Below are 17842 nucleotides of genomic sequence, written 5' to 3'. Positions count from 1 at the left end.
AAGCACATCCAATTAATCTGAGAGCATTACAAGGTTTGACATTCAGAGGCTGTTTTTGACAGACAGTGCTGTGGAACATTGAATGAAGCAGCTTCCAAAAAACAAAAAAAATGCCGGCTAACGCTGCTCAGTTCTGCTCTTAGGACTCACAAAGTGTCTTTCAGACATGAGGCTATTAAAAAAACTGCAGTGACTGCATAGTAGCCGTACTACAAAACAACACGTCGTGTGTGTAATTATGTTCCTCTTCGCTGTGCAACAATTAGCATAGATTTTCTTTCTATTGCTCAGCATTCTTTGCTGTGTTTAATTTAGTCATTGCAATTTCAAATATTGCTCTTGTGACAGAAATTATATATATATATATATATTTTTTTCACGCAATAGTGTGTGGTTTTATGATCTCTAGCAGTGTGATCGATGATCATCACTGCTTTACCAAATGGCCAGTGATCTTCTCAGTGGGCGCATGGCCTGATTGCGGAATGGAATTGTCATTAGTCGATGTCCAGACAGCATAGGTCTCTCATTTGTGTCGCCTCCTGGCCAATCATATGCCCATTAGTCTTCATTTTGCCTTTTATTCCTTAGACCTGCTAGGTTCAATCAGCTCCTGCTCTCATTTCGTCACATTGTGTTTATCTATAGAATCGAAAAGACAGGGCTGGCTTCCCTCCAGCTGGTAACTTCTCCATTACTCACTGATAAAAGCACACATGTACTTCCAACAAAAACAACCTACAAGTGCCCTGACCTCAGCCAAGGCTAAAGAATCGTAGACATTTGTGATTGACTCGTTCCATAAATGAAATTATGATGAGTCATTGATGGTGTAATGGTACTGTACATTCAACTGTTTGGGTCAGGCCGCAATGGTATGAAAGTGAGAGTGAATTGTCTGTCTATGTGCATTGCGACTGACTGGTAACCAGTCCAGTGTGTAGTACGCCTTTAAGCATGAAGTCAGCTGTGATTCCCTACAACCCTGAATAGGATTAAGCAATATAGAAAATGGATGGCATTGTGACCATTGTGTCGAGATATGCATCATTGTTATATAAGAACACATTGTTACTTGTCATCCTCTACCCAGCCACAATATTGAGTACGCAGAGGTGGGAGTAATACGGCTTGGCCTTGAGTCAAAAACAAAACTTATAAAATACTCGACTTTGACTTGGCATTCATGAGACTTAACTTGACTTTGACTTGAACTCCATGACTTGACGAGGCATTTTGCTGTTTACTGTACATTTGATTTGATTAAAATTTTTCAAGTGTGTCGTTTGTTTTTGAATGAAAAGTTATTATTATTATCGTTTTATTTTTTTGTGTCGAGTGTGCAGTGCAACCCTGACAATGACAGCTACGAGTATGCTCTGGCCACAGACAAGGGCAGAGGCTGACTTGTTCCGCAAGTGTCACCAAAAATGAATATATTTGCATTCAAGGATTATTATTTTTGATTGAACTATGTTTGAAACTCCAAGATAAGAGACCCAACATCTATGACGTTTATTTTCATCTGTCAGACGCAGTTGAACTAGCTTTGAGAACTTTGAAGATAAGCTATAGGCATACTGGACAGATGTGTTGGTCAGCTATTAATTAAACTTGATGTTGGTTATACATTTAATTGATAAGACAATAAAGCGATCAATGAAGACACCATGGAAAGTGTAATATAAGTCAACCTTAAACATTTCTTGACAATAATATGTTATATGTGACCTCACTTGTCTAAACATGACATTCTGATTAATATTACATATTTGGAATAAGAGTTATGAAGCAAAGTCCAGCCATTTTTATCCATCTCGTGGGGCGGTCATTTTGCCGCTTGCTGTCGACTGAAGATGACATCAGTGTTTCTCAGGTAACTACCACTCACAGCTCAGCTTCAGAAAACAGGTGAGCTGTGATTGGTCTTGGCCTGAGCCCTGAGCAACATTGATGTCATCTTCAGTCGACAGCAAGTGGCAAAATGGCCGCCTTCTGATATTGATCAAAAGTGCTGGATTTTGCTGCTTAACTCATATTCCACTTCCACTAACGCAATATATTAACAAGAATAGCATATTTAGATCAGTGAGGCTACATAGAAAATATTATTGTAATTTTTTTTTAAATGGGGTTGACTTTAAATCTGATGAATTACATGTTTACGCCCACATTCAGCATACAGTATTACAATATTTATCATTAACAGTGTGAGACCAAAACAGTAGATAAGATAAGTGAAGCTAATAAGTCAAATGTTTTCTTTTTCATATGTTTTATGCGCCCCCACTAGTCTAACACAATATTCTGATTACTATTGTGTTTGTGGAATATGTATGAGGAACTAAAAGGCACAGTTTGTTTTCCATTTCTTATCCATCTAAGGGATCGGCCATTTTGCCACTTGCTGTTGACTGAAACTGACATCACAGTGCCTAAGGGCTCATCAATCATGGCTAACCTCTTTTCTGAGATGCCATTTTCAGTCAACAGTAAAGAGCAAAATGGCCGCAATTTATTCTCTTAGATAGGTAAAAGATGAGACATATTTCCAAATAAAAACCTCTGGTGTTTGCTTTGGCAACTTATTTTATCAGTGACCCAGCATCCATATTGAAATGACAAATAGTTTTTCAAATGCAATTTTTCAGAATGTTTGCCTGTTCTCTACAAAGATCGATATTAGAAGAGAAAATGTCCCTTATTGTCGCTGCTGCATTACCGTTGCCTCCTAACACTCCTCATTATGGCTTTATTTGGATGAAAAGGGGCAATCATTTGTGTCTGAGCTCTGTTTTCTTGGCCTGGGGAAGAGTTGCTCTGGGGGGACTCAACCAGCCATTCACGATAAATGGGATGTGGCATGGCAATCTGTAGAAAGAGGCTCGGGTCATAATATGTGCCCTCATACATAAATTACATAGTTAATGCACAGCTAATCTTCCAGACAGACGTAGTATCACCCGCTGGTAATATGTATACGCAGTGCATCTGCAAGACTGACATCATATCAGTATTGATAGTTTTATAGACATTTGCAAGTGCCATTCAACAAGAGAAAGATCATACATCGATAGCTATGGCCTATCTTTAAAAACTGAAAAATGTAACATTGAAAGTGTGAGTGGGAAAATAATCTTGCCAATTTCTGGATGCAAATGAACCTAAGAGTGCATTATGTAGAACATGAGTCATTTCTCAACAGTGATTACTAACTGATGTGCGTACAACTGGTGTCTGCTCGTTCAATAAAATTCAGTTTTTTGTACGCATATTTTAAATTTCAGACCTCTAAAAGAATGTAGACAATGCACAATGGATAAATGAGACCCCAGAAGATTCAATGAACAATCTGAATAATTTTCCCTTTCTATCTCAACTCAACATACAGAATGGCTAATATCATTACCCTCTCTAGTGTCATTTACAGCCAGAATAAAATTACACTTTGAGATTTGGGACAGACACAGATTTTCGTGCCCAGTACAAGTCTAGTGCAATTTTCCGCAGCTTTCTAGCATTTTTGCTAGGCTAGCGCAGCACCGTTGTGGAAAAGAACGCATTGAGTCAATTGAAGCGACTCTCCTCATGACTCAATTTAAATTCAGCAGAGAGGTGCGCGCATGCTCTACATGGGAGAAGGACTCGCTGGAGTCCATGCGGACTTCAGCAAGCGCAAAGTGCATTTACAGTGAAAGCAATTAAAAGAAGATCTCCACTTACAAATGATGTACTCGCCCACACGTGACATTGGCAATTGGAGATCGCCTTGCAGCCCCGATCATGCGTCTGCGTTAGACCACCTGCATCACCACTTAGACCGGGTTTTAGCAAGTCTAAAATCTAGTCTACGCTCTAAAAACAGTTGGGTCAAAAGTAACCCAATTATGGATCAAAAATGTACTGGTCCACTTTATGGGTCAATTCGATCCAACTTTCTGGGTTGTTTTAAAATGACTAAATTTTTTGACCCAAGTAAAGGATCTGACCAATATTTATGACCCAACGGGCGCCTGCGTATGAGAATAGGACCCCTTGGCCATGTTGGCAGCACAGTGATATAGTGGTTATAGCACATCTGCCTGTCTGGGGAACATGTTTTAAGACTCTAAATTGCACACATGTCTGAATGTATTATGAATGGAAAAAGTATGATGGAAAGTGGATGGACAGAGGATGATTTGGCAACATTGTAAATGATGCAGGTTTCACTGTACATATTACAGTAGCTAAACCTGACTCTGAACCACTAATGTGGCAATTGACCAGAAAAATAACTCAAATTTGTGACTGCTCAATGAATGAATAGGCCTGACACATATTCAACAACAACTTTATTAGGTCATAATATTTCACTGGCGGTTTTACAGCTTGTTCTGCCAGCTTGAAAAAGATGTCACGCTGCTTTAATGAGTCTAGTGAACAACCCATTTAGTTGTGTGACAATGGGAGGACGCTGCATGGGACTGTAGTAAAGAACGTTGACCTTCAAAACTAAGGATTTACAGAGAAATGGTAATTATAGCCAATTCTCAACATACATTTCAATGATACTCACTCGGAATTTGTACCTCCATCACTGAAGCTGCACAGATGTTAAAGGCAGCAGCAACACTGAAGCTGGAAAGGACTCATCACTCCAGAGCAAGACGGTGACTGCGGCAGAATGATTGCAAGAAAGTTTCAGGCACCAACGCAGCGTGGCAGATGACGAGAGATTCTCCGGCTAGCCAGCCAGCTAGGAGGCAGCGGTCACAGTCAGCCAAAAGTCAAAAGTAACCCAATTATGGATAATTGTTCATTTTGACCCAACTTTCTGGGTTGTTTTATACAAAATGACTTCTTTTTTTTTTACCCAAGTAAAGGATCTGACCAATAATTACGAGTTGTTTTACACTAAAAGACTCATTTCTTGACTCAAAGTTGGGTCCAATTGACCCAAGTAGAGGATCGGTCCATTTTTTTACCCATAGTTAGGTTATTTTTGACCCAACTGTTTTTAGAGTGCACAGTATGGTGATGGATCCTGATTAAAATAAGCCCATTCATTCCAAACTTTGACCAAGGCCCTTCATCTTCAAAGTCAGGATCGCTGAAATGATTGCTGCAAATTACGGTCGTCTCGATTGCGCCATCCCATTTTGTTTTGTTTTTATTATATATCTACCAAAATAATATCACGTAACCATGAGAACATGCTGGCGTTGTTCTGGCTTGATGTCTTCAGGCTGATGTGTCGATCACTGCGATTGACCAGGACATCTTTCCTATTCACCTTTTACTCAATGGATTTTTGCTACTGCACCCCCGACCTGATACCGGCAGAAGTACTCTGACGATTCTGCCATTTTCAAACTCACCACTGTCAGAGATGACCAGGAGTACTTTTGCAGGGCTTTGTGGAATGTTGGCAGAAAAAATGCCTTCACATTAACTTTGGAAAAACAAAGGAACTATTGGTGTTTTTTTAGCATGCGTTGCCGCTCTCCACCTGCACTGTAGAACATTTATTAATGAAAGTGTCTCAACCTTGGACAAATTGTACAAAAACAGTAGGGACTTTGCAGTAGCCGCTGCTCTGGCCCCAACAAGAACTTTGCACCTCGGTGTCCACATAAACAATAAACTGGACTGGTGTGACGACACGGATGTTCTTTACAGCAATGCTCAGAGCAGACTATTCCTACTCAGGATGCTGAGGGCCTTTGGTGTTCAGGGGACACTCCTGAAGAACTTTTATGACTCTGTGGTTGCAAATGTTATCTTTTACGGAGTGGGCTACTTGTGGCACATCTGCTGGGGATGAAAAGAGGCTTTCTTTGTTATAGTTAGTGATGTGACGTTCACGGACGAATCGAGTCTTTTGAACGGCTCTTCAATGTGAACGATGGGAACCGAGTCTTTATAGAGAGCCGTTCAACCACCAACCCCATGGTTATTGTCTTATCTAACACCTATACACTTAAAGTATACTGTAGTGTATACACTAACTATGACATGAATTGCGATGTATCACTAACCTTAGTGTTGATTTTATGAGTATAACATTGATGATTCAAAATAATGCTAAAAAGCATAAAAGAACCAGTCTTTTGAACGGCTCTTTTAAGTGAACGGTTCTTGGTTGAACGGCTCCCGTCAAAGAGCCATAAGTCCTATCACTAGTTATAGTGTAGCTCATACCAGAGACAAATTCCATGTATGTTTTTACATACTTGGCCAATAAAAAAATGATTCCAATTCTGACAAACAGATGAAGAGGGCTAGCTTGGTCATGGGTTGCTCAAACAGTAAGAGACCGGAGGATGAGTGTGAAGCTGTCATCCATGCAAGACAACTCGGCCCACCCACTCCAGTTCAGTTCACTCTGACAGCTATAGCTCCTTTAGCAACAGACTTTTCCACTTACACTGACCGAAGGAGATCGTTTTGGCGATCCTTTCAGCCTGAAGCTGTCAGAGTATACAACCGGAAAAATGGATAGGTTATGCATGGATAGTAGGTTTTTTTTGCCTTTGTTTTTCATTTTCTGCAATGTGCATCTTTTTGTATGATGCGTTGTATCTTCTATGTCATCTGGAAATTCAATTGCGATATTTATGGTTACTTTATTAGAAAATCACTGTTGGAACTCGGAACCTCACTTTCCTCTGGACTATGTAAAGGTAAATGTACATCTTCATGCACGCAATTTTATTAAAATTGTATTTTGTGTATTCGCTATTGCTTTTGAAACGATACAAATTCCCACATGATGAGATAAATAAAGCTTATTTTACCTTATCCAGCCATAATTTAACTGATCTCAGGACTTTCTAGTTCAGGCAAGAGAAACTGGCTGCCATGTGTTATATGCGTCAACCACCCTCACTCAGCGCCGCCTGATGCCATGTGAATCAGGTCCAAATTGTAATTTAAATCAGTGGGGAGATTAGACAAGCTTAGTAGCAGCCACCCACGTCTGGCAAGCAAGTTACTGTGGATCTCCCCAACCTGCAATACCCATCTGATTCAGTTGCAAGCTGCCAACTGGTCACCTGACAGCTGATGGAGCTCAGGTTCGCACCGCCTGTGAAAAATAAGCAACTTTGGAAGAAATTGTCATTTTAACGGAAGTAGTGCAGTGTTTGTGGTGTCGAAATGTATCCACTGATTTGAGTCACCACTACAGTACCGCACAATTATTTGGGCCAATCGATCAGCAAAGATATCCATTCCTGTTCTAGATGAAATAAAAAAACACCAAAACAAATAAATAAATATATTCAGCTAATCTTCATTTTCACAAAATATTTATCTTTGTGTATGTAGTTTGCATTGGTGCGAAACAGGCTTTAATGTCGCTGGGTCAGATAACCACAATATTGGAAACAACTTTCAGTATGATCCAGTGCACTTGTATAGTACTGCTGCTGTCACGGAATTGGCTCACACTGACTCACTTGCACCTGTGCTCGCACCAATAACAACTCTGCACTCTTCAAAGTCAATAGCTGTGTCCTGATTCAGTCTGTATCCTCCATACGACCGAGTTTGTGCTCTTGAGAGGAACCTCTATTATTTAATCTTAGGTCCTAACAGCACACAGTGTATTACCATGCAAAACATCTACCAGAGATGAGTAGCAATATATCAGAAAGGTCAATGTGAAGATATTTGGTCTCATCTACAATGTATAGTGATTTTTTTTTCTGCAATTGAACCAATAGCTGAAGATCAGTGGGAAGCAACCAAGTCAATTATTAAGATCTTGTGACATCACCTTGATCATCCGGGCCCAGTATTTTGAACATAATCCACCAGGATTAAATCTAGTGGATTAGATTAAACTCATATCTGATCCAAAGTTATTTCAAATGAAAATTCAAATCCACATTTTGGAAATCCAACCATGCCTTTAATCCAGAGCCCATGTTAGAGATTTCAAAACTTCAGTCCCAAATCTGGATCAGTTTGATTCTGAAAAACAGTATTAAATGAATCCCACTTGGGGGATTAGACTGTGATCGCATGTATTAGTTTCACATACACTCATCAATAAAGATGTAGTATCTCTTGAATTAGTAGTGTAAAGATAATTTCTTAATAAATGAAACCTCTGAAACTGAATTTCAAATTCCACAAATGTAAACATAAATAAATATAATAATCCAAATTACGAAAAAAATAAGAAATTGCCTCTCAACCCAAAATTTAGCAAGCAACAAAATTTAAAGGGGAAGTCAACCACAAAATGTTCTCAACCACATGTATGTATCTCCACTAATCTAAACAGCATTCAGGTTAATATTGCAATTTTCATTGGACAAGTGGCAAAATGGACACCCCTTTTCCATTTGCTATATTGATTTATCAAAGCCTTGTGGTCTACAGAACACACTTTCAGTCCCCTGTCTGTGATCCTGGGGGCGGGATGGATTTGAAAAACTCAATCCAAGAGGATCAGGATTATTCTGATACAATCTAGTGAAGTTTTGAAAGGGATAGAAAATCAGGAAAATGGGATTTGGAAATCTAGATCTGTATAATCTAGATTTACATTTTTGAAATACTGGGGCCCAGATGATCTCCTAAAATAATTTTTTAAAAAAATTGGCTTTTGATTTACTTAACCTGAGTTTTGGTGGTGAGTTCCACAACCAGTTCTCATGAGAATCTCTTAAACTCTGCTGTTGCCCCAGGTGAGAGCAATAAATGAGACTTGGTTATACTTACTGACCATGATGGTTGTACGTTGGGGTTCACCTCAATGGATCAAAGGGTAGATTATTTAATTTGCGTGTGGGGCCGTTGGTCCTGGCTGTTGGTCAGCGTATCCACCCTTTTTGGAGTCCTTGGCGGAACTTCACTGAGGACTTCCTCCTTCCGCTAAGAGACTTAATTGCACAGCCATGTAATTTTGTGGCAAGTGGAAAATGGCGGTCCTAGCTTGAATGGCACTCACTCTATCTTTGCAGGTGTGGCAATCCATATGTCAGAGAAGATACAATTCCAAAACAGCTGCCCAGTATGTCAACCCATTAAAAAAGAAGATAGTCTAACATTCCATTTACCTGTTGATGCCTCCTAAACGATCGATCAATGTTTTTGAAGGGTCCAAACACGAGGAAACTTTTAAAACGCGGCTCATTTGAAGCAGTAGTGCAAATTGTTGATTCTTCCAAATGGACGATGTGAATTAATCATTCACTGACATCAAAGGGAAGATTCAACCTTACGAGCCAGTCAACATTCCGACGTTTGCAGCGAGTGCCAGTGTGATCTCTGACCTCGTGCACAGCTGCGACCGAAGAAAATGACCACGGCTGAACGCGTGGATTTCCAAGTACCTAAAACCAAGTGGCATACGTCATAGTAAGGATAGATGATTGGCTGATGTCTACTTTTTTTTTAATACCATATGATCAACTGACACCACATTCGCTGTTCGCGATCAATGTACATGAAATAGTTTTCTATTTGTGTCATCATTACACTTCACCTAACAATTTTTTGGGGGGTGGGCACGTTGTCACCTCGCAGCTCTATGCAATGCACATGTAGCAGACCTTGTTAATAAAATTATCATCAAAACATATTTTGTTGTGAACCTTTTATTCACCATGTGCAACTTATTATGTAAATACAGTTTGTAACTGTATCACGTTGTACTGTTTGCATTTTATTGTATGTTGTCTGCAGAATCTCTTTTTAACTCATTCACTGCCATTGACGACTATAGACGTCAAAAATTCATGTGAACTATTTCTATTAGTTTAACTTTTTTTTCATTTCATTTTTTATGAAAACCTAGAGAGAACAAATTATTGTACATTTATAACAAATATCAAATTTGTGATTAATCGTGAATCAACTATTGAAGTCATGCAATTAATTACGATTACAAATTTTAATCGTCTGACGTCCCTCATTTTTAAAATATATATATTTTTAATTAGGGGCGTCAGGCGATTAATTATTTTATTTTTTTTATTAATCACATGACTTCACTAGTTAACTAACGATTAATCACAAATGTTATATCTGTTCTAAATGTACAATTTAAAAAAATCTAGGTTTTCATACTTTTGTTAGCAAAAGTGGAAAAAATGTTAAACTAATAGAAATAGTTCAAATAATTTTTTGGACGTGTATAGCCGTCAATGGCAGTGAATGAGTTAATTACCATACCTGGATAAATAAATAAATAAATAAACTGGCACTGCTTAGACCAATACGTCCATAGATGTAAGACTTGTTCCATTTTGTTCCACTTCACATAGCTATAAAAAATGGTTTTGAACGCTTGAACTTTTTTTGGGGACGTATACTAGAAAAACATACAGTAGATTAGCTTGTCATGTAATTCTTCACATAATTACTTAAAGGCACTTACTGCCAAATCATTGTCTACAAGTGCCAGCTAATAACATGCCTGGTTGTTTACCCCGTGAACACAAGTCCTGAAAGGCAGACAAAGGCAGAGTATCGCACTGATTTACATCATGCACCCTTTCCCTCTCCCTGTGTACATATTTAATGGCCTTGAATGAAGATAATAATAATAATATAAAAAAATTTAAAAAAATCTAATTGAGGTGACTCTTCAGAGATTGGCTCTGATGTTTCACTTTGCTAGTCCATGCTTAACAAATGACAGGTTTTCGCTGTGGTTTATAAGTGGATGGTTTGAGGAGGGTGGTGGATGGTGGGGTGGAGGGGGACGTCTTTGACAGAATTGTAAAGCGGCAGAATGAACAGATGTCTCCCAATGATTAATGTTCCTCCCCGCCTTGCCTCAGAGGTGCTGCATGCCCATGCATCTCTAACCCTACAACAGCGCTCTATACAGCTAATTTCTTTAACTTGCTGTTTTCTGTCTTTATTGAAATGTTTCTCTTCTTCTGCGATAACTATTTGGTGAAGGTTGAATTTGTTCACATTACCTAGCATTAAAATGTGTGTGCTTTGGCAATTGATGCAGTGGACATGAAGGACATTACAGATACAATATTTCTACTATGTAGGGAAAGGGTTTAAATGGAAATTTCCCTGCACTGGGACATGGCAAGACTACAGATGGCAAGGTGTGTTGAAGGGCTGAAAGTGAGTGTAAAGAGTCAGAATTTCAAAACACTTGTTTTTCTTTTATATTTAAATAATGACTGAACAACTTTAGCAAATGTTAACATGTTTGATGAAGACACACTGTGGTAAATTGTCATTTGCATTATTTTCAAACTAGTGCACTATTTCACATCTCATTTTCACAGAATGGCATCTATAATTTAAAAACATATATCTTCACACTTCAATGCCTATTTCCAAACGGATATTTTAATCTCTCCCCTCGTTCTAAATGTATTTACAGTATTCATATTCATACCGAAAGAGATCTAGAACAACAGCGCCCCCTGCTGCAGTGTTTTGAGAAATGGGAAAACCCACAAACTGTCTCGGGAAATAGCCCATTTAATTCTAGCACTGCATGGTAATGACTACCAGGCATATGGTAAAGGGCTCACATTAAATATTTACACTCATGGTTAATATTTTATATAGTAATTTTGTATTTAATTGGAATTCATATTTGATATAAATACATAACTAAGTGGGACATACTGTTCTCAAATTGCCAATGCCCCCCACTCCCCCGGCCCCAACACACACACACCACACACGCGCGCTTGCGTGTACAGACTAGGGAAGTACCACGAATTGCAAAATTGCCCATTGTGGGACTAAAAAAGGTTATCTTTATCTTATCTTAAATGCAGTATGCCATTCAACAGTACAGTTTGCATGTGTTGATTATTACATTTATAACACACGCAGCCATACCTGGGCAACAACAACTATGAGCTGCTTTGCTGCTGTGGGTTTATAGCTTTGTGTTCTCCTGTGGGTGATTGGGGTCAGAAACATCATTTGCTTCTATCATAGTCGACCGTTTACGCACCAATAAGCTAATAAGTTAAGGAATAGATAAAAAGTTCAGATTTTGTATATTTAATTATTAGTGAATTAATGAATAAGTGATAGTAGAATATCATTTATTGGATGCATCATTTGTGCTGACTCCTGAGTGTTGGAGTTTTAACACTCAGAGACAGCTTGAATTCCAATTGGAAAATATAACTGATGCATTCCATCTAAAACAACAAGAATAATTGTAATTATTAAATGTGAAAAAGCAGTAATGAGTATTGACGAGTATAGAGCCCATTTGCCACGTTCTGGAACACTTTTGGATGAGACATCTATGTTATGTTAACCATATGTACCTCACATCCCGCCCACTCAGCTCTTGGCTTGAATCCCTCATCATCGGCTTAGATTATAGTTACAGTATGCATGAGTGGAATTTCCAAGACTGCATAACCCCCCCCCCCCACACACACACACACACACACATAACCCACCCATACTGCCACCCCCATACACTCTTCTGGCAAAAATTATGTACAAATAGAACAGATGTGAGCACTGTGATAATATGATTGGGTTTTTATTTATTTATTTTTGGGATTAACCAAGTAAGTGCAAAATGTGTTTTCCTACCAATTTAAAATTTACAAGTCTGTTTTCAAAATCCTCATGTGGGGAAAGAAAAAATAAAAATCAATTTATGACCATATTTTATCCCCTCAAAAACCTTTTGTCTTGTATGTGTGTCTTATATGTCTGGTCGGTGATGGATCCTTTCTTTTCTTTGATCCTTCCTCGGGTCTCCTGGCAACCTCATGACTCTAGCTGGATTCTGAAGTATTCGGTTTAGGTGAACGGCATTTTAATAGGTTTTAGGTCAATTAATGTGTACACACTCACATGCACGCACACATGCACCCCCCCCCCCCCCCCCACACACACACACTCACGCACATACAAAAAAAAGGAAAAGAAGAAAAAAAGAGAGAGCAATGATGATGACATGTCGAATCGGTAAGATTACCGAAGGAACAATACTGAGCTTTCTCTAAGAAAATAAATAAATAAAATAAAATAAAGGTTTATACTGTATCACAATTATGGGGGGAAGCTATATACAATACCTATTATCTGACTATCAAAATCAAATGAGTCACTGATACTCTGTCTAACATGTCGAAGCCAAGATGGTAACCTGAAACCATTACTGTAATTTGAAGGTGTTTATTAAAATGTAGAATTAATGACTCTCTCTTTCTGCCACACCCACGCAGCTCCTCCCACACACCCACACAGAAAAATCTATTACTCCCAGTCACAAGTAAGAAAACACGTCCCTGCCTCCACAATAGACTTAATAGAATGCAATATTGGTGTTTCCCTCTCAATGTGGAATAAAAAAGCCAACATGGTTTGGTAGAAGAAGGATTTCCTCAGTCTGTTGGTGGGGCAGGGCTGTGACAGGCAGCCTGTCACCAAAGCTGCTGTTTTGTCTGGAGATGGTGTGTTGCAGTGGATGCTGTGGATTGTTCATGATGGACAGAAGCTTGTTCAGCGTCCTCTTTTATGCCACAGATGTCAGGCTGTCCATCTGTGTCCACGACAGCCTTCCTGCCTTCGTAATTTGTCCAGGCGAGAAGTGACCCTTATCCTGATGCTGCACCACCAGCACATAATTAAGTGTATACATGAGGTGCTCGCAACCATTATTTTGCAGATGTTAAAAAATGCCAGTTTTCAGTAGCCCAGTCCAGCCTTCAACCGTATAAAGCGTGAACCATGAAATATATGAGAGAAAATTCTAATTCTTTGTAAATAGAGTATTTAACAGTCCTTTTGAATCAACTTTCACATATGACTTTTGATTTGTGTCATATTTGATACATCCAGTCACAATGCTTTAAATGTGTACATTTATAACTGTCAAAAATAAAATAATAAACAGACATACAAACATATTAGTATTTCCAAAAATCTGAAAGAACATTTCCCGCTATGAACAAGTATAGATCCTTTCTCAATTGGGGGCGATTTTGCAAAGGCGCTGGAAAAGCCATTAGCTGGGTGATACTGCCCTCTAATGGACTATATGTGCAATGCATGTGTCAGATCATAGACATCAGGGTTTAATGGGAACAAATAATATACTCATGAAATAGAGGGCTTAAAATGCCTTGTATTTAATATGATAGGTTTGGTGTTATAGGGTTAATGCAGCGGTACGCCAACATATTTATCATCATAAATGCACACTGGTTTTGACTCAAGTTTGGGACATCGCAAGGTCAAATGTCTTTTTCACATTTATGTGAGGCCAACAACTGCATCGGGAAGATATCAAATAGATGACATATTGTAGACTTGAGTCAGCACATACAGTAATAGCTCATATATAGAGGTATGTCATTCTTGTCATTGGCCACTGTCACTGAATAAACATTAAGCTAAGGGTAGAATATGTAGCAGGTGGAAAAAGTGTTACTTTTTTAACCAGACTCTTTCTCTGGCTACAAGCAGTAATGTGGTTTACTCAAAGAAGAGAATAATGAAGACAATTTACTGTGCCTAAGTTTTGATGTTGGTATCTTCAAGTCCTGCAATTTCCAGGAACTTGAAGGTCTTAGCAGTTGACACAGGACACTTGGACAGTGTGAGGGGCAGCTGTGGCGGAGGATGTTTCCTGAAGTCCACAATCATCTTTACAGTAGTGTAGTGCCCCAAGGCTCAATGCTAGGCCCGATTTTGTTTTCCTTATACATGTTGCCACTCGGCTCAATTTTTTAGGAAATATCAAATTTCCTTTAATTGCTTCGGCGTTCCTGGGTGGAGTTAGCATGTTCTCCCCATGCTTGCGTGGGTTTTCTCCAGGTACTCCGGTTTCCTCCCATATTCCAAAGACATGCATGGCAGGTTAATTGAACACTCCAAATTGTCCATAGGTGTAATTGTGAGTGTGGATGGTTGTTCATCTCTGTGTGCCCTGCGATTGGCTGGCAACCAGTTCAGGGTGCACCCCGCCTACTGCCCGCAGCCAACGGCCCCCGCGACCCTTTTGAGGAAAAGCGGTTAAGAAAATGGATGGGTGGATGGATGCTTTCCTGACGATATACAGATATGTATGCTTCTCACATCCAAGGGTGGCTTGTTCCAATCTTTTTAAAACTCTCTGAAGGAAGTAAAAGATTTGCTGAAATTGAATTTTATGAACCTCAATGAGAACACATCTTAACTTTTTTTTTTTTACCTGACCATTCCATTAACCTTATGTTCCTCGCAGTTTCTGTGTAAAGAACATTGGCGTCATCATTGACTGGTAAAAGCATAGTCGTTGTCTTTCCCCATTCCTTCAAGAGTCATCTGCATCTCCTTTAATGTATGCCTTGATTTCTTGCATTTCACTCCCAACCTGTACGAGAATCACTCCCTTGACCCACTTAACTCATCTTTCCAATGTGACTAGGGCTCACTACTTTGAACTATCCTATTTCTTTCATCCTGTCTGCTGGCCCTCTCTGCTCTTCATTACTTTAATCACAACTATAGGTAACCATCAAAAAGTTTACATTTCCAGTTTCTGTTCAAATTTGAACATTTAGCCAATCTTTTTGTTGTTGTTTCTTCCAAAAATAGGTGTCATTGAGGAGATGACGTTGTTTTACCCAAACCTCAAAATAATTTTAAGCTCCTACCCCTCTTGATCTCGGTCCTGCAATTTTCTTCCTACTTCTGAATTTCTTTGCCTTCACCTTAAAAATTACTTATTTAATTATAAAACAATTGCTAATCTAGAATAACCTGACGATTTAGCGAACACTGGGGTAACTGTATTGCTGAGTATCAAATTGTTGAAATGAGGAGTGGTTCAGAAATAAGGGAGTGACAAAATGTCCTTGATGCAACAAAGTGAATTACTCACCTTGTGTACTTATAATTCATCCACAGGTGACATGGCTGGGGGCCTCGCCAAATTGCTTTTTTAAAATGATTATTATTACCCCAGTGTAACATCCAGTGATGGTTTGTTTGTGATGAAATGTCCAAATGTCGACAGTAGCAATGATTGCAAGTACCCTGAAATGTCAAAAGGCACTTTCAAACTTAAGAAAAGTAGTGACTATTATTATTGGCAAGTACAAGTCCAGCTTCCCCTTACTTGTCTTGAGTGGTTGATTTTCTACATTTGGACAGAGGAAGATTTTTTTTTGTCCGAGCACTATAGACAATAAGGTAGAAGTCTGATAATTTTTTTATTTGAGCATTTACATGCCCAAGTTGATCTTAATGAGCTGTGTACGCAAATAGTCTCTAGCTCTGCCTCACCACCTGACATCTGGATTTTGGCCTGTTTGACTACCACTTCTCCTCTCCCACCTACTGTTTAGAGAAGGGACTAGATGAAGCTGACGCTGTGGATGATTTTGCGCCCACTGTTTGGGACAGGACCCGAGAAAGACTTTCTTGGAGGCACTGCTGTGGAGAATCAGCATCAGTCCGTCAACAAGATGGATTGAGTCTGATACTGATTAAACTAACATTTTAGTGTATAGCAAGTATTATGTGTTTAATATCGCCTATTTGGCAGCCTGGATATATGTGGTTGAAGGGAGAATAGAATCGTTCTTGTCTCTGTCTGAGGCAGATACTGCCTCAAGAAGACCACGTTTTCAATGTTAAGACATGCTTTTAATCAGAAACTGTCACGTTGTCTGAAGAGCAGCATGTAATCTACCAAACTGCAAAGGAAGGTAGAACATACATCACCCGCTGCGGATTTTAATACGCTAAATCAAAAACTGGAGGTTAGAAGCTACAGAAAGTGCACTTGTGTCTCAGCGAAGGTCACTCCAATTATGTTTGATGGAAGTGCATCCTCATAAGCCACTTTTCCATAAGAGGTGTCTTATGAATATAAATCAGAATAAGAAGCCAGTGTGTGTGGTCGGATGAAGGTAACTGTCTAGTTTTCACAGTAGTGACAACACTTCCAATGTCAGTGTGACAGAAGAGGACAGAACTTCCATTTGCAGGGAGCTGGTTTACATTTCAATTTGAGCAAGCCCATGAAAATGGGAATGCAGTGGCCAAATTTTCCATGTTCCACTGTCAAATTAATGTTCAAAAAGACTCAATTTGTTTAATTGCCTGAATAATCAAACTATTTGTGACTTTTTTGATGAAAGACCAGTCATGTTCATAAAGATAAAACATTTTTGGAGGGAAACTCTTTTGAAGTTATATGCATTACTACATACAATATTAACACAGTGTATATATAGATTGGGATGCCCGTACAAGATAATAATTCATTTGGAAGCTTTGCATTAACAACAACTCCTGTGGTTACTTTCTGCGCTTTAACCAAAAGGAAACGGCTTGCTGCATGCTTCTTTTCCTTTTTTCCTCATATGGCCTACCTTTCACCAAATGTTGACGGAATATGTTATGTAGGACATAACGATATAGTGAGGCAGGTGAAAACAGAATTCATATGGATCCTCCCTGACCTCTAAAAGAGAGAAAGCGAGGGAAGAGCAGACAGTTTATTAGATTACTTCTGATGTCTCGGGATGGACTGCTTTCCCTTTGCCTAAAAAAACACACACACACACACACGCGCGCGCGCGCACGCACACTCACACACACGCGCACACAAAACCCAGATGCTTTCGCCATGGCTCGACACTGGCACCAAGTGGATTAAATAGAGCATTGAGTCAAATTTGGAGGGGAAGCAAGAGTTGTTTTGCTGTTCAATTAGTAGCAAACATCAATAACGAAAAAATTATAGGTCTAACAACGTGTAGTTGTTGAGTCCTACTTTGTGCTTTAGTAGGTACCGTTATGCATTGCTTACAGTATGTAATTTATTTCAGATGTGCGCACTAAACTGATAATGTCCAACGCTCCCCATAGTGTATATGCTAATTAAGCAGCA

This window comes from Leptonotus elevatus, chromosome 6, assembly GCF_054856555.1.
Source record: "Leptonotus elevatus isolate MCC_2025b chromosome 6, RoL_Lele_1.0, whole genome shotgun sequence".
Lineage (NCBI taxonomy): Eukaryota > Metazoa > Chordata > Actinopteri > Syngnathiformes > Syngnathidae > Leptonotus > Leptonotus elevatus.
The sequence above is the reverse complement of the archived record's forward strand: the minus strand, read 5'-3'. Positions refer to the sequence as shown.